The following is a 21,663-nucleotide window of genomic DNA, read 5'->3' on the forward strand; positions in this document are numbered from 1 at the left end:
TAATATGACCTGGTGAAATCTCACTGGCTGATGGACAGTTGTTTTTTTCCCAAGGACTCCTCTTTTGGCGCGCTTGGCTGTGGGCGGTTCTAGCTAAGTTCCCAGGCCTGGGTTCCCCACGTGACTGTCCCCCATTGCCCACCACCCTACATTCTGATCTTTTTGTGTTAATTAGGGTCGCCACTTATTCATCTGGCTACTTCCTGCTGAGTAGGGGCATTGTGGGGAGAGGAAAATTGGCAGGTGATGGCTTTGAGGGGTGTCAGGAGGAACATCTGTTTGGCAGTGACTGGAGAAACTTCGCAGATGCAGTCCTGTAAGGATTAAAAAAAAAAAAAAAGAGGAATAATAGGGGATTTGCAGGGTCCAGCCTTTTGGTGAGCTGGAGATGGGTAGCGCCCAGTGGTTCCAAACTGCCAGTGATCCTGCATGAGGGTAAGCTTGAGGTGAGAGACATGGTTAGAAATGAGGGTAGCATTGATTATGGGGGAGCCCTTGGTAGAGAGGAATTGTAGGAGTAAGTGGGAAGATGCTGTCATCTGGCTCCGAGACTGTGTAGAATGTCTCGACCCAGAAGGGGTACAGGGCATGATGGCATAACTAAGAACGAGTGCGAAAAGGGGATTCCGTCCAAACTGCATGTCAGGGGAGGCATGTGAAGGGGAAAGAAAGGGGTCCCATCTATTTCTATAACCAAGACCTGTGAGGGAAATAGAGGTCCAGAGTGTGATGGCAAAACAGAGAAGGCAGCTCCCGTGTCCACAAGAAATGAGATGGACTTACCCATTCCTGTGGCATTACCCTGGGGTTTGGTAAGGATGATGAGGGTCTCTGAGTCCAGGGTGTCAGTGCCAGGAGTTCAAGTGATGGGCCCACCTGGCCAGCTTGTCCTCCACGTAGAGACGTTGAGGATGAGCCTGCTGTCCAAAGGGGCAATCGCTCCACCAGTGACCGGGCTGCTTGCAGTCAGGGCAGGGTTCAGTGGGCAGCCGCCGGCAGGGGCATGTCGGGCACAGTGGTCCTGCTTGCTACACTTAAAGCAAGCTCCTGGTGGAGATTTCCTTTGTGGCCTGGACTTGGTTCAGGCACCTCCTGTGCCTTGCCCCGTTGCTCTGTCAGCCTCAGGAGCCTGGGTTTGGAGTGTTACCTTCTGCTGCATGCGGGCCTGGCGAGTAGCCTCAGCCTGTTTTTACTAGTTGAGACCATTAAAAACTTTAAATGCCATGTTCACAGGTCCTGGATAGGGGTTTGGGGGTTGAGAATAAGAGGAGGGGGGCTCGTGGGGAGCCCAGCACCCAGATCCTGCCAGAAACGCTGGAGCTAGAGGCAGGATAGGGCCAGAACTTCCTGCAAGAAAATTGGGGTTGGGAATCCTGCAAACTGGTGTAAGGGTCAATGCCAGGCTGAGAATGGCCAGGCGGAGGAGGAGCTTAAGAACACAGTGGAGAAGGGAGGGGCCCCTGGCTGGCAGGGGAGGAGAAAGAGAGAATGGTATTTGCAGGTGAATAAGAAACAGGATTTTGTGAAGGGAGGGGGCTCTTGGAGGGGAGAGACCTGAGCGAAAGAGGTCACAGAGGAACCAGAAAGGGATCCTGAGAGAGGGGCACCCCAGGGGGTCAGGCGGGAGGGTGAGAGAGTTGGGAGTCGGTGGAGAAGGAAAGATTAGGAGTGGAGGTTTTAGGTTTTCTCTGGCCAAAAAAAGGCCTGTGTGGTAGAACACGTGGCACAGAGATTAGGACAGGAGCGTGAATAACTAGAAGCCCTGAATGTAAGGGATCTCCAACCAGTTCCCAGCTTTTTTGGCGATAGTTAAATTGGTGAGGGTGTTAAAACCAAGAGTCCCTTCAGGAGGCTACCTGGTCCAAATAGCCAGTGGATTCTGTGGCCTGGCCACAGCGAGAAGAATAGTTTCTTCTTCTTTAGGGAGGGAGAGATTTTAGATAAGGCACTCCAGGAGTGTTTTTGTTTATTCCTGTGCCTCCACGGCCGCCCTCAGTCCTCGGAATGGTCAGAGATGAGCATTGGTATCCCAAAACTCAAACTCTGGCCATGGAAAGATAAGGTAAAGTGGATGTGCTCAGGATGTCTCCACGGGCACACACGCACTCGGAACGGAAAGAGGTCCCTGACACAGCTGCAGTTTTGGACAGGGAGTCTCGGCAGAAAGAACTGAGGGGAGGCTGGATGCAGGGGACTTATTGTACCGTGCGCCAAAGTGAGTGGAAGGTCGAAGGTCCTGGTTCTTCCTCGGAGGGTAAGGGGAGAGGAGCTGTCTTTGTGGACTTCTGACTCCTCCCAGGTTTTCAGCACCAAATGTAAGGTATTTTTCCCCGCCAAGGAAGAAGGAAGGGACCAAAGCCAAGAAGTGTGGAATAATAAAAGGCTTTATTGAGTACAGAGCGCTTCTCGCCCAACAAGGTTCCCTGGTCCCAGGGACAGAGAGGCCAGGGAAGTCGCCTGGAATGACCCGTGTGAGAGATATTTAAAGGGTCCCGTCTGGGGTGGTCGAGCTGATATGAAGTGGTGATATCTCACTGGCTGACGGACAGTTGCTTTTTTCCCAAGGACTCCTGGGAAGTTTCTTTTGGCGCGCTTGGCTGTGGGTGGTTCTAGCTAAGTTCCCAGGTCTGGGTTCCCCACGTGTCCGTCCCCCATTGCCCATCACCCTACAGTGAGAATTGGGGCTGGAAGGAAAAAATGATAAATTAAAGAGGAGAATTTTTGGAAATTGCATGTGATAATAAATTCAAAAGGACACAAACATTCTGAGTAAAGGAAATTCTCGTTAATCAGAGACTCACGTACAAAGAAGTTTGTGCACAGTACATAAAAAAAGAATACTTTGTATTCACTGTTATTTTAATCCTCTTATTAATGTACAACTCAGTTTCTGTTGAAACTGCAGCATCAAAAATTATGACCCTTTCCCATTTCTCCCCCCAGTACACCAGAATTTAACTCTGATATTAAAGCTGTATAAAAAAAATAGTTATACATTTGCAACTGAAATTTGAGTTTTCAACTGTAAAGTCATGGCATTAATTAGTAAATGGTAATTTCAAAATAGACCGCAGTGTTCAGAGAGTAAAAAAAAAAAAAGAAAGACGATTAAGGACAGAAACTTAAAGCTCTTTTTCTTCAAAGGAACACTGATCCAAATATCAGTGAACAACAATTTAAAAGGGAAGGAAGTTATTTTCTTGGGTAAATAAGAATCAACCAACAAAAACCATCATTTTTATTCAGTAAAAAAAAAGGAATACTGAACTCAAATCACAGCCCATTGAGGGAAAATAAAAGAAATTTGAAGGAAGGAAAGAAAGCGAGAAAGAGAAGGAAAGAGGGGTGGAAGGAGGAAGAGAGGAAGAAAACATAAATAAAGATGATAAAAGGGAACAGAAGAAAACCCAAAAGAGGGAGAAAAGAGGAAGAGAGGATGAAAGAAAAAATAGCATCAGAAAAGAGTTATCAGAGAGATTCAGAAAGACCAAATGGGAAAAGAAAATAGGTAAGATAAAGATAAAAATAAATGTGTACAGATTAATATATACAGAGAGTCACAGAAATATGATGAGATCTTAATCAGTAAAAGGACTGATTATGATAATAGCAAAAGACATACAATCAAAGGTAAAGGAATGTAAACTTAAAAATAAATAAAAAATTTTATTTAAAGTGAGTGTTAGTAACTGTTCTTTTTACAATCTGATATTCATCAGATATAGGCATAGGAGAGTTGCTGAGTTACTATCAACTGCCAAAAGGTATTTGAGGAGAAATACTTGGGCAACATTACGTTAACATTAACTAGCAGTTTAATTATGTGAAACTCATTAAAATACTTTATCTTTCAATTTTTATATTTTTTTTCTTAAATGATTATAGAGAAAACACACACACTGTGGCATGCACCCAAATTATAGCAATGACAAGGGTGTTTCATTCAGTTGCCTCAAAATATTAATATCTACATTATTATTTTTAGGAATTGAGGGAAGTTGATGGCAAAGAGACTAATATTTAAATGCAACAGTTTCTACTGATGAGAGGAAGAACTTTGTAGTTGACTACTTTAAGGAAGTTGCTGTTATACTAGTTTTGTAGCAAATAGCTTCATATTTAGCTGTGAGAAAATGATGAGCTGAATTAGAATCACTGCTACTATTGATGAAATGACTCTGGAATGTTCCCTTCCTAATACTCTTCTCATAGCACAATATTAACAGTTGATTGTCTAAAAGAATGGGGACATTGTGACCAACCGATTAATGTATTTGTAATACATCGTCATAATGTATGCCTTGGAATACTACTTCACACACAATATTGGAAACCATGCTTTTTGGTACTTCGCCTTCCAAAGTTTAGATCAAATGGGGTGGGAAGACTTCATGTCTAGACTAGCAAAGAAATGCATTTAAATAAATACTCATTTTGAGGAGATGTCTAGAATAAATACTTCTTTGTACATTTGTGGATGCAGAGTTAGAGGGGCTAGATGTCCCATATGCCCTTGGAGAGAGCTTGGTCTCCTTCCTCCCTCGGTTGATTTGGCTCAGTTACCTCACTTCTGTGATGAGGAACTTGGACTAGATGATTTCTAGGACCCCGTCATCTCAGAACACCCCTCATTTTGAAGCCAAGATCAATCAGAATTTCTTGGTCTTGACCTTACTGGACCACTGCAGATTCTGTTCTCTGCACCACTCCATCCTCGGTGCATACGGATACATCCTATTCAAGAACTTGGAAAATCGCCAAGTTAGCTGGAAGAATATATTTACCCAATAAAGTTTTTACAGGTTGAATTTTTCTTTTTTAAACCATTCTGGAATATATGCCAGTGGTATGTTTTGGAGGTTAAACATTGAATTATCCCTTTGATGATGGCTCATTTTATTTAAAGAGAGACTTGAATATATTTCACATCTCTGCTAAGAAGGTGGAGAACATATGGGAATGATTTGTCCCGTGTCAGAAGTGTTCATCTTAAAACAGAATTCTTCACACATTCTCAAAGCACTTTCTTAACACAGGACCTCATACATGTGACTCTCAAAGAATATTTTCTTAACAAACATTTGAGTCAAATCATACTTATTGCATATATTATTCTACCCATTTTAAAGTTCAAATACTCATTGCTTCTACGTTGGATGACTTGTGAAATCAAGAGTGAATATTTGCTAACATCTTTCATTTTTTTAAAAAAAGATGCAACTATTCTAGTCACTGAGGTTGCTAATTGTGTGCCCAGATAATGTTAGAGAATAGATAACAATAGTAAACATTATTATTATCATTTATAAATAAAAATATTTACTATCAGTTTCATAATCCTGTAAATACATGCAGAATAATTGGGAAATGGCTCCACGGTCTTGATGTTCCCCCAATGCTTTCAGGTTGTGAAACAGGTCCGTCAAGATAGTGAGTTTGAATTGATAAAATGTGCCCTTTATCTCAGGATAAAGTCTGCAGAGATGAGGCTTCCATGTAAGCTGCTGCCTCTAGTTACTAACAGACGCCTTCAGGTAATAGAACACACTGTAAGGGTCTTTGTATCTTATGTCTAGCCCATAAGAAATACATTCTGTTTCAGTTGTGACATGGTTACCTCTGAGAAAAACAAAGGCTAGAAATGAGCAGCACATGTCCCCATGTGACCGTCGAGTAAACTCCCATCAGCTGACCATATGCAGGACACTGCTCTCTGAGGGACACTGCCCAGGGTCCATTCATTAGACAAGGTTAGGGCGTAAACAACTGCATTCGTGAAAAATACACTTCAAACCCTGTAATTACATTTTCTCCATATCAGATGAGTGACTCTGTGTCATTCTTCAATATCTGCTCTTCTACAATTAGAGAAAGTTGCCTGCTTTTTGTTTTTCTGCCTCTTCCCCCTTATTTCATTCAATAAGAGGAGGAAAAAAACAGACCAAATTATTTCCAAGACCATTAGGAAGGATTTAATCTAGTTATGGCTCTATTAGCAACCTGGTTAGGTCATACTTATTAGAATGAATAGACCCTTGTCCTAATACCGTTAGCAAATTAATGACTTTTTCACACAATTTTCTTTGAGAAGAACAAAACAAAAAAATTAGATTACTTCTCTTTTATACCCATGCATTCCAAATGAATTCTAAAAATATTGTCACGAATAACAATTCAAAGCAGCCCAGCCTTTGTGGCTAGCCTTCTGTCTTTACTACGCTCTGCAAATGAGCAATCAATCCTGTTTACTGGGTCCCTTGCCTTAAAATAGAAATATATGTTTGACATGAATACTGCTGACAATAAACCGTGACATTTAGGACGGTCTGCTTTTATTGTTCCTGCCCCTTTAACATTAAAACATAAACACAAAAGGTAGAAAGTTTTATTTCCCAGGTTTCTACCCAAAGGTCACTTTTGTGCAACTCTTTTTCTTAGCAGTTTTTATTTTCTTCACCACGGAAGGAATTCACAGTGGATGTTTTTCTGTTTTTTTTTTATTTTTTATTTTGGTTTGTTTTCCTTCTTGGCAGCTTCCAGAATTTATGTCCTCTATATTTGTTTTCTGCTTTAAAATCGGTGGCAATGCTATTCATGTCCATTCGAGGATGCTTGTCTGAATTATCTGTTACCTTCATGTCAGCAGACATGAGCAGCCAGACAGACCGGTCTGCTTCCAGGGTGAATTATTTTGTATTAGAAAGTTTGTGCCTGAGCATATATATATGAACAATGCATAATCACACATGCTTTCTGGATTTTCTTCCCTAGCCTGTGTCGGGCACGTATATATTTAAAGGGGTTATTAATCTGAGGCGTTGCCTGTTTGCTTGTTTATTTGTTTTGCTTTCAGCTGATGCTAGAACACCAGATAAGGTGTATAGACTGTTGTTAAGGTGATGAAAAGTATCCTGGAATAATGTGGTTTTGCTCAATGTCGTTGCACTGTAACACTCAAGAGCCCTGCAACAACCTCACTCTGGTTTGTATCAATTAGCCTCTGGGAAACCTGGTTGTGTTACATGTTGTTTTGTTTAAAATCCTAGAACCTATTGATGTCGGTTAAGTGAGGACTTCCAGTGTTGTCGAATCCCCTACCCTTCCTCCCTGAATGTTCTTAAAATAGTAGAAGTTAAAGCCACAGGCTTCTTTAGTCGGCATGCTTCTGTGATATCTGACACTTTTAAGTGATTGCGAAGGGCTGTTCTTTTCTATTTTGATAAGGCCACACACTTCTATAGGGTCAGATGGGTTCCCAGAAGGAAGACGCTTACTCTGAGCTTTTGCAGAGTGCTAACCAGAGGGCAGAACCGATGACCTAACTCATTGTGGACGGGCTCAGAACTAATAAACAAGTCCGGGGAGGCTGGAAAACCAGAGGGTGTCACTGCTTCCCCCCACCTCAATCCTTTCACACATTATGTCCAAACTGTATCAAATTATAAGCAATTCCAGCCCTGGCCCCCGGGCCAGGTAGCTCACTTGGTTGGAGCAGCCACCGACATGCTGCTGGATCCGGGCTGGGGCATATACAAGAGGCAGCCAGTGAGGGCATGAGTGAGTGGGGCACAAGTCAATATTCTTCTCTCTCTTCCTGTCTCTGTCTCTCTCTCTCTCTTCTTCTCTCTAAAAATCAATCAAAAAAATTATAAACAGTTCCCACTGGCCTCCAGATTTTATTATATAGACCATTCTTCATACAGAGATTCAACATTTTTAGGTAGATTGTCCTTGAGTGGTGAATTCAGGTGTCACTTTTTAAAAAAAATCATCACTGATGGATGGACAAGTAGCTCTCCATTGTCCAAGATGCACCATGTTTATATTTCTGAGAACTCATACTGTAAACTTATTTGTCTGAGCCCTTGACATTGGGTGTGAGTTTAACACAAGCCCTATGTCTTATGCATCTGTGTATAACCAGCATCGCATCTGGTTCCTCCAAAAACTCTGGGAAAGAATTCAGAGGTAATAAAATTCAGTTTTATGAATTAAAAACTTCAAGAAAGTTTCGATTCCTGCCCAAAGCCACAGCTAACAGCAGATCAGAGCATTTAAAACAAACTCTTTGACTTTAAAATCACTCACTGTTCCCTTTTCCACATCTTCCCCGCCTGTGTGAGTTGTTCTTTAAGAAAAGTTGGAATGATAATTGAGTTGGTTATAAGGCATAACTAAAATTTTCCCGCTGGTATTTTAGAACACGTGTCTCTATTTTATTTTGGGGAAGTATATACGGACTTGATCATTTCTTTGATGCTTCTTATTTTTGTCTTAAGTCATCAAAGAGCAATAAAGATAACATTTGACATATTTACTTATAAAAACATATTTCATATTTTTCAAAGACCCACCTTTTCTTTTCTTTTTTCCCCCTAAACTAAAAGTAGCCAAAATCTTGACATCGTCAGTCTCCTCTCTGAATTTGTATGAGATGAAGTAGTAAGGGCAACAAAGACGTACTGTGCTTGAAATATTACATATGTGAGAACAGCAAGGACTGGAACACTACAATGAGACCAACATTCTATCTCCCGGAAGAGAATCAAAGTCAGGGAAAAAAATGACTGATGTGCTAGAAACTGACAGAGCAATATTTTTTTTCTGTTTTTTTGCTCCGCACTCTTAATATTCCAAAAACACTCATGGAGACAAAGCAGTCAGCCAGGACAAAGGGAAAGAGAGGGAATAACAAAAATAAAACACAACCACAAAATAGAAACTGTCTGAGATCCACCAGCGGTGCCATAACCTGGACCTCTGTTTGGTATGAGGTGTAAATACACGGGCATGAGTAACTAACAATACCCCACTGTGGGATTGTTGCCAGTGACTGAATTGTTTCTCCCATTCCAGTGGGGGATTCAGAATTATTACATGTGGCTTTCCGTTTTGTTATTGTTGAGTGGAAGGACCATGCTTTCTGGAAATCTGGAGAGACTGTCAAGGAAATGGATTCAGTTTGGTTTTTTGTGTTTTTTTTTTCCCAGTCAGGTTTTGGAATAAGCAAACCCAAAAACAATTATTCCCAAGGTATGATTTTCAATCTTCTCTACATCTAACTCAAGACTTAACCATTTAGGATGGAAAATGATTTCCTAAACAGAATGGCAGAGAAGCAATACATGCCTTTGGTTTCCCATTCAGATAGTTGTATTTGATTCTCCACAATTGAAAGAGAAATTTGAAACCAAACAATTGGTTTTTGAGCAACAAACAGGGTTGATTGGTTTTCTACCCAAGGGAGGAGCACAAGACCTCGGGAGGGAGGAAGGAGAGGGACTGTGTAACCTGTGGGCAGCCTCACCTCTTCCCAGGTCTGAGTGCCTGATCCCAGAGAGTGGCCATCAGGCTTAGGGGAGAGCCCAGGTGGCCCAGTTTTAGGGATCTTAGTGGATATGCCCAAACAATGCAAGTCCAGCAAAGACACTGCCTTATCCTAATGCATTAGCCAGGGATTTCTCTGCAGGGGTCTGGGGACAGGTTGTGGTCCCCTCAGTCTGCAGTCCAGTTCTCTATGATTCAGCATGAGGGGATGTGTGGGCAGACAGGCCTGGAGATGCCCACCGGGACCCCCTGTGCTCTTTGCTGGGGACAAGGACTCAAAACAGACAAGGCAGGCATACTCTTCAAGGAGCAAAGCAGAGGAGAAACTGCTGGGTTTCTTCTTCTTCTTGTAATTCCACATTGATTTCTTGCAAGATCTTTGGAACTTTTCTTCCTATTGCTATGACATGCATTTGGAAATCATCAGTTTCCTTAGCAAGTTATCAATAACACAGCAATGGTTCCCTAAGGAGAGACAGGCAAGATGTTGTGTGAACAGCCCCAAGACATGCTAATCAGGGAGGCCAACAATTTACATTCAAATAGACTCCTCACTGAGATGCACATCAAAAACCCTGTGATTTTGTTTCTGTGCCTTTTGGATTAATCAAGATGGAAGGGTCACTTTGTTCTCAACTCATTGGGAACTCTTTCTACCATTTTACTCCCCTATGTGTGGATGGCCCAGCAGGTACAGAAAACAAAACAAAACAGTGGGATTGATTCCTTCAGAAGCCCTGAAGTGTGATGCTGAGAGTGTCCCACTCAACAGCGGGAGTAACAGAAGGCAGAACCAGAGACATGAAAGTCCTTTTGCTGAAAGAGAATCCTACCTCTCACTGCTGTGTTCAAATAGTATAGTTATTCATGTTTCAGGCGGCTCAAATAGACAGTCATTATTCATCAACACTTAAGTAACTCTGAGTAATTCAGGCTGCGAGAGAACGTCACCATTTTTTAAAATGTATTCTTTATTACTAAGACCTCCGGTATTTAAAAGAAAGGAAAAACTGTTTTTTAAAAAAAAAATACCCTGTCTGCTGCACATAGATCTACATTTCTAATTTTTGGCTAAGTACCTCTGAGAAAATGAGGCTAGCATAGTCCATTAGGCCGTGTCTTTTCAAAGAAGCAATCTGAACGCGTGGACAAGGGCCAATTCTATTAGAGTGGGAATAGCGGACTAAGATAACAGGATCAATTTGCCATGACCCTCTCCGACAGTTTTAATGTCTAGTGACACAGGTCAAGACCTGGGAGAGCCTAACAGACAAGACTAAGTATGTGTCCGAATAACACTTGAGATGTTCAGTTTAGGGGGAATAGGGGAGTCCAGTCATTCCATAAACGTTCATTGAGTTGGAGTAAATGCTCATTTGCATGTTGGACTTAAATAATCTGAAGACTTGCCGAAGGGGTTTGTGGGGGATTCTGTGATGAGGGTCATCGTTACGAGAGGCAGTGTGTGTCTGAAGCACACTGGTGAGTGTTCCCATCTCTGAATTTGGAGAAGGCTCGGTTGGCATCTGAGTATAAATCCAAAGTCATTGGAACTTGTCTTACTTAATGAAGAGGATTATTAAAGAGTTTCTCCCCACTAGTCCCCCTTTGAGGGACCCGAGGTTCCCTGTAAGGCAAATAAAAATCCTTCCTTCCTTCTTTTCTTTCTCTCCAAAAAAATCAATGGGAAAAACATTTTTTAACTTAGATTCTCAGTCTCTCAGACAGGTGGCAGTCTTGCTGGCCACCTGTCAAGTGCTCAGCAGCCACATGCATCTGTCAGCCTAGGTCTATGTGATTGGTGGCTCTGGGGATTGATTGGGATAATCGCCAGCAATGGCATTGATCTTTGGGGAAGAGTCCGAATTCAGGTAAAAGCAGGTGCTGGTAGGAAGACCAGAGAATTGGCGTAACTGCAGGGCTGGGGAGGGAGCTAAGAGTTTATGTCAACCTGCAGAACAGCCTCTTTTTAAAGGGAAAAGTGATAGATAATGGCAAAGATAAGAACGAGGTCACTCTTATTTTGTGTTGGAAAATTTTGAGAAAAGTATAGTTTAAAATATCCTCGTGGGTGTCAGAGATGCAGGGTCCCATACTAGCTCCGGCCTGGGGCAGCTCTGAGGACCAGCAGCCAGTTGCGGCTTCTGGCACTGGTTGGATTTCTTCTGAGTGAGTGGTATCCAGAAGTAAGTACTATTTTTTTTCATATTTTTCTGAAGTTGGAAACGGGGAGGCAGACAGACTCCTGTATGCGCCCGACCAGGATCCACCTGGCATGCCCACCAGGGGGCGATGCTCTGCCCATCTGGGGCGTTGCGACCAGAGCCATTCTAGCACCTGAGGCAGAGGCCACAGAGCCATCCTCAGCACCCGGGCCAACTTTGCTCCAATGGAGCCTTGGCTGCAGGAGGGGAAGAGAGAGACAAAGAGGAAGGAGAGGGGGAGGGGTGGAGAAGCAGAGGGATGAAGAAGCAGATGTGTGCCCTGGCCAGGAATCGAACCCAGGACTCCTGCACGCCAGGCTAGCGCTCTACCACTGAGCCAACCAGCCAGGGCCAGTAAAGTACTATTTTAAAGCTAAAGAAGAGGAGGGAGTGTGTGGGTCACAGCTCCAGGGAGCCCACAAGGAGCTCCTTCAGGGTGAAGAGTTATGTTTACTGTTGAATAAGGGACCCTATAGCTTCCTTTTTTATTCAGAACATATTATAAGCTGTGTGATGTTTCTTGAGATTGCATCGGGTGTGCTCAGCCAGAACTCCTTCACCCTCCCCTTGACACAGCTGTTGCCTCTGTTGTTGGGGGAAGGAGCTAGGATCCTTTGTGTTGGACAGCTGAAGGCAAATCCTTCTAAAGGAACCAGACTGACTTCACAGTGTTAGTGAGAATGTTCTTCTCTCAGTCAAGACTGAACTAAATGCCTTTGATTGGTCTGTTTCAAGGGTATAATCCCAGCAGTATAGACCTGGCCTTGTCACTGTGGCAGGTCCTGAGCCCTATGCCTGGGTAGAGACAATGATGTATTCACATCTCTGAATATCACATGTAACCTCCTGTTCAATATTATAGTCAAAAAGTTTGTCCAAATCATTCCGTATGCATCATTTCTATTAAGTTTAAGGGGACTGGTGATGGGAAGGGGATAAGAGGACATTATTTAATAATTACAAGAGAATGCATTCTTTAGCAAGGATAATGCACCTCATTAAAAATAGAAATCAGGCAATTATTTCTCAGCTGGAAAAGTACCGGTGTCATAAATAGCGTGACCCTGGAACACATCGGTCATGATTTAAAGTCCCAAAGTGAAGATTAAAGTATTAATAGTCATCAGGTAGATATAATTTTCCAGAGGTGAGACTGATATAAAAGAGACTAAATGATTTTCCCCAGTTGCCAGTCATGTCTGTTGGAGCCAGGATTGGTATCAAGATCTACCTAACTTTGTCTGTTTTTCCCAATGAGGAGCTGCCCACAACTTAGAATGGCCCAGAGTGGCCATACTCAGCCAGAGGTGGCATGACATGCTGCTCTTCCAGTTGCTCATTCAGGTAAAGTCAGTGAGGGCCACTTCAAAGTAATGAAAACCTGACTCAACTTCATTTCTTAGAGCAAATGCATAAAGCAAAAGGGCGAAAATGATATCAAATACTGTTTTGAAATAGGTAATTGAAATACCTTGAACATATCTATTTTAAAATAATTTAACATGTGCTTTTTTTTTTTACCACATTAATGATGTCATCATGCCTTTATATATTCATAAGTTCTGGTCTACAATGCAGCATCTCTGAATATGACATACTGCTCTCTATTCTCAAAGCAGAGAAGTTGAAGAAAGTAGAATTCAGGGGTGCCCATTGCCACTGAGAAGTTTTTGGAGAAAATTTTACACACAAAAAAATGCCAATATGCAGATATAATGTAGGTATATGAATATATCAGTTTTTCCCTAAAACCTAGACATTGATCAGAAAACATAAGTCCTTATGATGAAAGCGTACTTCCTTACACCATACAGCTTAGTGGGAAATTAGGATATAATTGATAAATACTGAAAAGAAAAAGACCAACTATTTTAAACAATTCAGTTCTGTATATTGACTTTTGGTTAACTCAGGCTCCTTTCTGGGTTCTGACTTAAGTAATACATTCTTGCCCCACAAATCAGCATTCAAGGACCAGTCACTTAAAGTGTAAAATGTATTCCTCAGGACAAAGTTGTTGGAAGAAGACCACTTAGAGGTTGTTTCAATTAAAAAATTTTGCCAGTCTTGAGTAAAGCAGTAGAGGAGGAATGGTCATTTTATTAAAGTTAATTGTCATGCGTAACTCAATCAGCTTTGGAGAGAAAGAGAGGAAAGGACACAATTGCATGGCAGAAGACGACACCCTACATCTCAGCCATTTACAGCAATGAAGATATATATATATATATATTTTTGGTATTTCTCCAAAGCTAGAAACGGGGAGAGACAGTCAGACAGACTCCCGCATGCACCCGACCGGGATCCACCCGGCACGCCCACCAGGGTCAACGCTCTGCCCACCAGGGGGCGATGCTCTGCCCCTCCGGGGCATTGCTCTGCCACGACCAGAGCCACTCTGGCACCTGGGGCAGAGGCCAAGGAGCCATCCCCAGCGCCCGGGCCATCTTTGCTCCAATGGAGCCTCGGCTGCGGGAGGGGAAGAGAGAGACAGAGAGGAAGGAGAGGGGGAGGGGTGGAGAAGCAGATGGGCGCCTCTCCTGTGTGCCCTGTCCGGGAATTGAACCCAGGACTTCTGAACGCCAGGCCGACGCTCTACCACTGAGCCAACCGGCCAGGGCCAGCAATGAAGATATTTTTATTTTTACAAAGATGGGTCTGGGGTGGGCTGCAGCATTCAGCATGAGTCTTTAAGGTCATTGCCATTGATCAGTCTCTTTTTCTCGAGCTGTTGATAAGCCAGCGAAACAAACTCTCCCGGAATATGTTTCAGTTATATCTATGTGTGCAATCACCACATAAATTACCACAACCTTGAGCCTTTTATTCATACCATCTTACCCATGGTCACCTTAGAACAGTGATTTTCAACCTCTGTTTCTCACGCACTCATAAACTAATTACTAAAGAAAAAGGGGCCCTGACCTCTTCTTCTTTAGTAACTAATTTATTTGTGCCATGAGATGAAAATGGTTGTATTTAGTCAGGGGTACTGCCCTTAATAATTAGTGTGTGTTTGTGCCATGAAAAAGAAAGGTTGGAAATCACTGCCTTTGAAAGCAATTGATATGAGGATGGAATGGCTATTGTTTGTGACATTGCCTAAAACAGACAGAATGTCACATAATTTCACACTTGCATCAGGTGCAGTTTATGTGGGAGAGATTTCTGATGAAAGATTGGCAGAGTAGTTCATGAAAGAAGTAAGACGATACTTTCAGGGATCATTTCTATAGTTTGTTTGTTCATGAAAGAAGTAAGACGATACTTTCAGGGATCATTTCTATAGTTTGTTTGTTCATGAAAGAAGTATTACATATATGTTATAAGCCAGATGCTATTATTATTGGGGCAAAATTTATGGTCATGAACAAAACAGATAGCCATTTGTCCTCACAGAGGTTCCTTTCAAAGGAGCATGAACAGAAAAAAACCACATTTATGAAGATGGCATCACTTCTCATTCTGAATAGTAGAGGGAACTTTGGGAGTTATTAACAACCAATCTGGGGTATTCTTTTTTTTTTTTTTTTTTGTATTTTTCTGAAGTAAGAAGCAGGGAGGCAATCAGACTCCTGCATTCGTCTGACAAGAATCTACCTGGCAAGCCCACCAGGGGACAATGCTCAGCCCATCTGTGCTGTTGCTCCATTGCTACTGGAACCATTCTAGCATCTGAAGTGGAGGCCATAAAGCAATCCTCAGCATGTGGAACAACTTTGCTCTCATGGAGCCGTGGCTGGGGGGTGGGGGAGATAGAGAAGAAGGAGAGGAGGAAGGGTGGAGAAGCAGATGGTCACTTCTCCTCTGTGTCCTAGCTGGGAATCAAACCCGGGACTTCCATACACCAGGCCAATGCTCTACCACTGAGCCAGCCGGCCAGGGTGGGGTATTCTTTTTAATAAGCTTTTGCTTCACCTTTACGCACGTATCACTCAGGGTTCCAGTTGTATGCAATAGCAGCCACACTGGCTGTTCAAACCAAAAAGGACTTGTGAAAAGATATTAGACAGTCACAGAAAGTTCTGGAGAGGCTGTCGGCAAGAGCAGCCCACACACCTGCACAGGGCTGCTCCGGGGAGGTGGGTTCTGCTGCACATACCTGCCAGCACCAGGCACTGCATTCCAGGACTGACCTCACTTTGGCCTGGGGAGACCAGCTGTGTCTGAAGGCATCCTTGTCAGCAAATTTCTCTGTGCAGTTACCATTTCTGCTCTGCCTTCTCTTCCAAAACAAGGCCTTGTGTTTGTCCCGCTGTTGGGCAGAATTAGAGTCACACATGTCTACCCTAGCAGCAAGGGAAACTGAGAACATGGACCTCTGAAATTCCCCAGATGCAAGGGTTGTTTAAAATGGAAAGGTGACCACAGAGTCTGAGCACAGGCCACAGGGAGTCACCTAGGACAGGATTGACCGACCACTCCAAACAACCCTCGGAGGCGTATTTAATTGAGAGAGATGATTGTTGCCTGATATATTAATTAGTACCAGTAAGATTAAACTGCTTAAATACATGCACTTATTTCAAACACAGTTAGAAAAATCTATTCGGTGGGTGCTCCTATAGGATTTGTACTTGGGGATACAGAGAAGAGTAAGCTACCCTGCTCTGAATTTTGCAGTGAGGCAAGGGAGGTGTCATGAACAGACATTATATTATGTCATGTGTCATGTGTGAGAAGGAAAAATAAAGTGCCCTGGAAACGCATCGAAGGAACAAGTGCCTTCAGAAAGAGTCAGGAGAGTCCACATTTATTGGCTCTGTGAGCAAACATCGACAGAAGGCATTTCATGTAGGGAAAGAAGATGCAAAGTCAGACAGCATGTGTTTTGTGAAAATAATAAATCTTCTGCAGATGCTGAAAGATGTGTTCGGACCCTGGCCCATTGAATCAGTGTTAGAGCGTTGGCAGGGTGTGTGGAAGTCCCAGGTTTGATTTCTGGTCAAGGCACACAAGAGAAGTGCCCATCTGCTTCTCCACCCATCCACCCCTCTCACTTTTCTCTCTCTCTTCCCCTCTTACAGCCATGGCTCTATGTGAGCCTCTGGGCACTGAGGATGGCTCCATGGCCTCAGGCACTAAGAAGAGCTTGGTTGCTGAGCAATGTAGTAACACCCCAGATGGGCAGAGTATCACCCCCTAGTGGTCTTGCCGGGTGGATCCCGGTCGGGGTGCATGCGGGAGTCTGTCTCTGCCTCCCCTCCCCTCACAGAATTAAAAAAAAAAAGATGTATTCAGAAGTAAAAGGTCTTTAATTGTCAAGGTAGATATATACATGGGAATATACAGAGAATTTTCAGGATTAGATGGGCTGTTCAATTTGAGAAAACTGTTGGTTGGTCCCAGATAGGTAGTGGCATTGAAGGTAAATGTCAGACTAGAGAAGTCAGGTTTGACTTGCTTTCTCGTATTTGAATATTTGTCCAGTAAAGAGATGGACGTGACGAAAGCCAGGTGTTAGGGAGTTTCTGTTTGCAGCGTCGCGCAGAGTGAACATGCTGGTAGAGATTAGAAAGCTACTTCTTTATCCCAAACCACAGATTAGGAGGATTTTCACTGCATCATGGTAAAGAGGGATGCAGATTATGTAGATTCTTTTGTTGTTGGCAATATTTCTCAGGTGTGGGGAGGAAGGCAGACAGGACTCTCAATGGCCAGGCATCAGCGACCATGGACAAGTGATGGGAAGCACAGTCTAACAGAAGGATAATTCGTTTAGATAAAATGTGTTGTGTTTAATGTGGTGTATTAGTTTTCCATGGCTACATAAGAAATTCCCTCAATCTCAGTGGCTTAAAAAAAACATCCATATTTGAGTTCGCGGTTGTCTAGGTCAGAAGTCCAGGCAACTGGACTGGGTTCTTGGCTCCAGATGTCACAGGCTCAGTCATTTAGAGATGTTGGAGAAGCATCTGCCTCCAACCTCGTTCAGGTTGACAGGTTGATGCCTTATGGTTGTCAGACCACGGTCTCTGTTTCCTTCAGCGATGGCAAGCCTTCCTTGCAGCAAAACTCTCCCATTCTTTGAGTCCTCTGACTTCTGCTACCACCTCGAGAAAATGCTCTGTTTATGTGACCAGTTTAGGTTGTCCAGACAAGTCTCCCTGTCATGAGGGTCAACTGATGAGCGACCTTATTGAAGACCTGTACAATCATCTTTGCTCTAGAGTGTAACATAATCATGGAAGTGCTATTTCATCATATTCACAGATGATGGGAGGTAATCTATGCCAAAAAGAAAAAAAAAATCTGTTAGGACCAGAGACTGGTCTGGCAAAAATTTGATAGATGACTTTTTCCCAGAAATACCGATGCATATAATTTTAAAGATATAATCATGAAATATTAAGAGAATTGTAAAAGTGGCAGTGAATTATTTAGAAACAGTGTCCCAGCATGCATGATACAATATTCAGCTGGGTGTTAAAATGTTTGCTCCGAGGAAGGCCAGGCTGTGGTTGTATGTGAGCTGCATATTTTTCAAGTGCGGCTGGAGTGTAATTCAAAGCCGTTGAATGAATGCCTTCCTCTTGCCTCCCTTCTTTTTGCAAAGCTCCCTTTGATTTCAAAGGTGCTTCATTCCCAGAATGAGAAATTGATGGTGGGAAAGTTTAATCCTTCTAGGCGAAGGTTTGAAACAGGCTTTTTTTTTTTTTTTTTTTTTTTTTCAGTTTACAGATAAAAATTCTACCTTTGGACTTCAGCACTGTTCAGGTTTACCTGAACTAAATCCATTACAAGTAGCCAAGCCTCTGACTGCATCTTTGGTCCCATCTGTTTTCTGGAGGGGATGGAATAGAAGAGGGTTGGGAGAGGAGACGGGACCCTCCCCTCCTCTGGGGAGAGGGAGAGCTGCCCGGGGACCATTTCTGTTTCTAGTCACGGAAAGCAAAAATGTACTGATCCTATTTTTAGATGTTAATGATTTGTTTGCTAAGAAAATGATATTTTTGCTTCAGGTTTATTTATCATACTCGCTTATAAAGGAAAATGTGTTCTGTCCCCAGGACCCTAAATTGTTTCAAATCTACACATATTTATTGAGTGCTTTTGGCGAGATGCCGGGGTTGGTGCAGGAAGGATGAAGAGATGAGTCAGATACAGCCCTCACCTCCGGGGACTTCTAATCGACTTCTTTCTGAATGGAAAAGTGTAATGAAGCAAAAGATATTTCAAAAAAATTGCTATAAGTAGGCAAAGTATTATAGGTTGACCACATCGAATCTTTTGTTATACAATAATATTAGCTATTAGTAAGAATAAAAAACAATTACATCTACAATACAACACATATCATTTGGCAGTAATTCTCCTTTGTAGAGAAGAACCTCTAAACAACACATCTAACTACACAGTACATGCGATTTCAGAAAGAGGTTTGATCAACAAGAAATGACACTCATCGGGTCTCAAGTATCCATTGCGGGACAGTCACAGAACCTCACTCTAGGTCAGGGGTCCCCAAACTTTTTACACAGGGGGCCAGTTCACTGTTCCTCAGATCGTTGGAGGGCCGGACTATAAAAAAAACTATGAACAAATCCCTGTGCACACTACACGTATCTTATTTTAAAGTAAAAAAACAAAATGGGAACAAATACAATATTTAAAATAAAGAACAAGTAAATTTAAATCAACAAACTGACCAGTATTTCAATGGGAACTATGGGCCTGCTTTTGGCTAATGAGATGGTCAATGTGCTCCTCTCACTGACCACCAATGAAAGAGGTGCCCCTTCCGGAAGTGCGGTGGGGGCCGGATAAATGGCCTCGGGGGGCCGCATGTGGCCCGCGGGCCATAGTTTGGGGACCCCTGCTCTAGGTGATGCTCTTCTTTCTCTTCTCACCCTGTTCTCCATAATCCCACCTCCCACTATGATCCAGAAAGTTCAGGGAAAAAGACCCCGCTGTCATCCTAATTCTCATGCCTCCAGGATCAGAATGCTCTTGGAGCCCTGGGCCTTCCCACACCACCTACTGGCTGTCACATTTTCTCAGTGCCAAGCAAGACACAACAGTGGAGCCTTGAGGTACAAGGGTCTGAGCGGACACAGCCAGTGCGCTTGAAGGAGAAGCTTTTCTCCCGCCCCTCTCGGGGAAGGAAGTCGTCATAGCCTCGCGGGCCTGCAAAAGAGAACAAGAAAGGCATGAGCCGCTTTTCAGCACTAGTGAGAACAAGTGAGCTCTCAGATTTGTCTTAATTTAATGTCTAAGTAATGACTCCCTTCCTAACACCCCTCCCCGCCATACTTTGTAATTAATATTCAGACTCTTTGCAATTCACATTTCTTTTCATGTCACATTACCTTTATTTGCTCCTGGCTTGGGCTCTGGGGGGGGGGGGGCTACCAGAAACTCACTTTTTTTGGTTTTGGTGTGAAGCGTGGAGAAAGAATAGGGGATGTCCTGGAAAAGAGCAAACTTCTCGTGGTGATGCTGTTCCTGCAGCCCACGCAGTCTGTGACTTTGTGTGGGAGACCGGGGTTGATTGCGTGAGCGGCCGGTCTCCCGTTTCCTGCCATTGCTCAAGTCCATGTCCCTAACGTCATTTGCTTATCGGAGCGCACGGTTGTGTTTCCGCCGCCTTAGGGCTTTCTTTTCTTCAGCTTACAATATCCAGAATTAAACCTCAAAGACCAAAGCGCTATGCGTTTCGAATAATTCTTCTACAGAGATTTGTAATTGATGTTTTACAGACTAGAGTGAGATCCTGTTCTTTGATCGGGAGCCCGGTCAAGAATGAAACCGAAATTGTCAAGGTTGGTGCCTGCATTACCGCTTAGAAAGTTTCCTCCATCGAAGCTTAGGGTATCCTTGAAAGGGCAGAGGGCTGCTTTCTGCTCCTTTTCCGCTGCCTTTGCTCGCTTTGGATTTTGTTAATTTTTCTGATTGAATTATCATTCTTAGTCTTTATCTTATTATTCAACGTTCTTCCTTTTACCAAGAAAAAACAAACGAACAAAGGAAAAAACCTCTTCTCTGACACATCATGATAGGCATGAAAGAAATTAGCAGAAAACAAAATCAAAATCAGCTGCGTGGAGTTTGACTTCCAGCTGGTTGACTCTGGAGCCCTGAGTTTAGAACCGAACAGGTTTGGATTTGAATTCAGACACCTCCGTCTTTCCTCATCTTTAAAAGTGGGTATAACATCTGTGTCTTCGGCCAGTGTTGAAATTTTAAAGAAATATCACCTGCTTAGCTCAGTGCTTGTCAACAAATAGGAAGTCAATGGAGAAATACTGTTTTAAAAAATAAAAATGTTAACAATATAGAACCCTTTTTGCCATGTTTGTCTAAATAAAGAGCACAGCTGAAATGGAAACCATAAGCTGCAGACCACGTCTTCCGAGCCCATGTGAATTGAACTTAACCGGTTTTCAAACTGGATCATCCTTCTCTTGACAGTTAGTATTCTGTACACAATTTGTGGACCTTGTTAAAAAAGTTAGGATTGCGGCTGAATCTCCAACACTCTGAACACACAGTTAAGGCTGCGTTGATAACACTGACAGATGACCAATAGGAAGGAATGGGCTTTGGCCACACCCACTATCTTTAACATCCTGAAACTATCCAAAAGAATAGTCATATGTAACATATTTATATATGTAAATTAAAACAATGCATTAGGCGGGCAATGGCAGCTTCTAGACAAAATTTTCATCCACTTCTGCTCTGATCAGATTAATCGCCCAAGTCCCTGATATATAAAAAAAAATTGTAAAGTGTCCACTGATTAGTATGACATAAAAATAAACGTAGTGTTTCTTGAGATGTAGAATACTTATAAAAAAAAAGAGGGAAAAAAAGGAATAACTTAAAGAACTAATTTGGCCTCGTGTTTTAAAAAGTTAACTTTCTTATCCGGGTATTAAACAAATACCCTGTAATTCACGGACCCTGAATTACACTGAAGTTATAAACTCTTTAGAATTGGTCACTACATTTCACATCCTCTGAGAGCTTCTTTTCAAGATGACAAACAGTCTCCCTCATAAATCAGTGCTACATGCACACTTTCTTATCTTACCTGATCCTTAATCTGTTAAGAATACAGTGAATGCCCAGTACTACATAGCTTCACTGCTGAGTAGGAGCAGGTTCAAGAATTCAGGAACTGTGACTC

At 42.7% G+C, this 21,663-nt stretch overlaps 1 protein-coding gene across 1 annotated transcript in view; it reads left to right on the forward strand.

Moving 5' to 3' along the window:
• Positions 1 to 21,663, forward strand: part of CNTNAP2 (contactin associated protein 2) — a 1,312,105-nt gene that overhangs the window by 414,084 nt on the left and 876,358 nt on the right. The window lies entirely within an intron of this gene.

Source organism: Saccopteryx leptura, chromosome 2 (genome assembly GCF_036850995.1).
Source record: "Saccopteryx leptura isolate mSacLep1 chromosome 2, mSacLep1_pri_phased_curated, whole genome shotgun sequence".
Taxonomy (NCBI): Eukaryota; Metazoa; Chordata; class Mammalia; order Chiroptera; family Emballonuridae; genus Saccopteryx; species Saccopteryx leptura.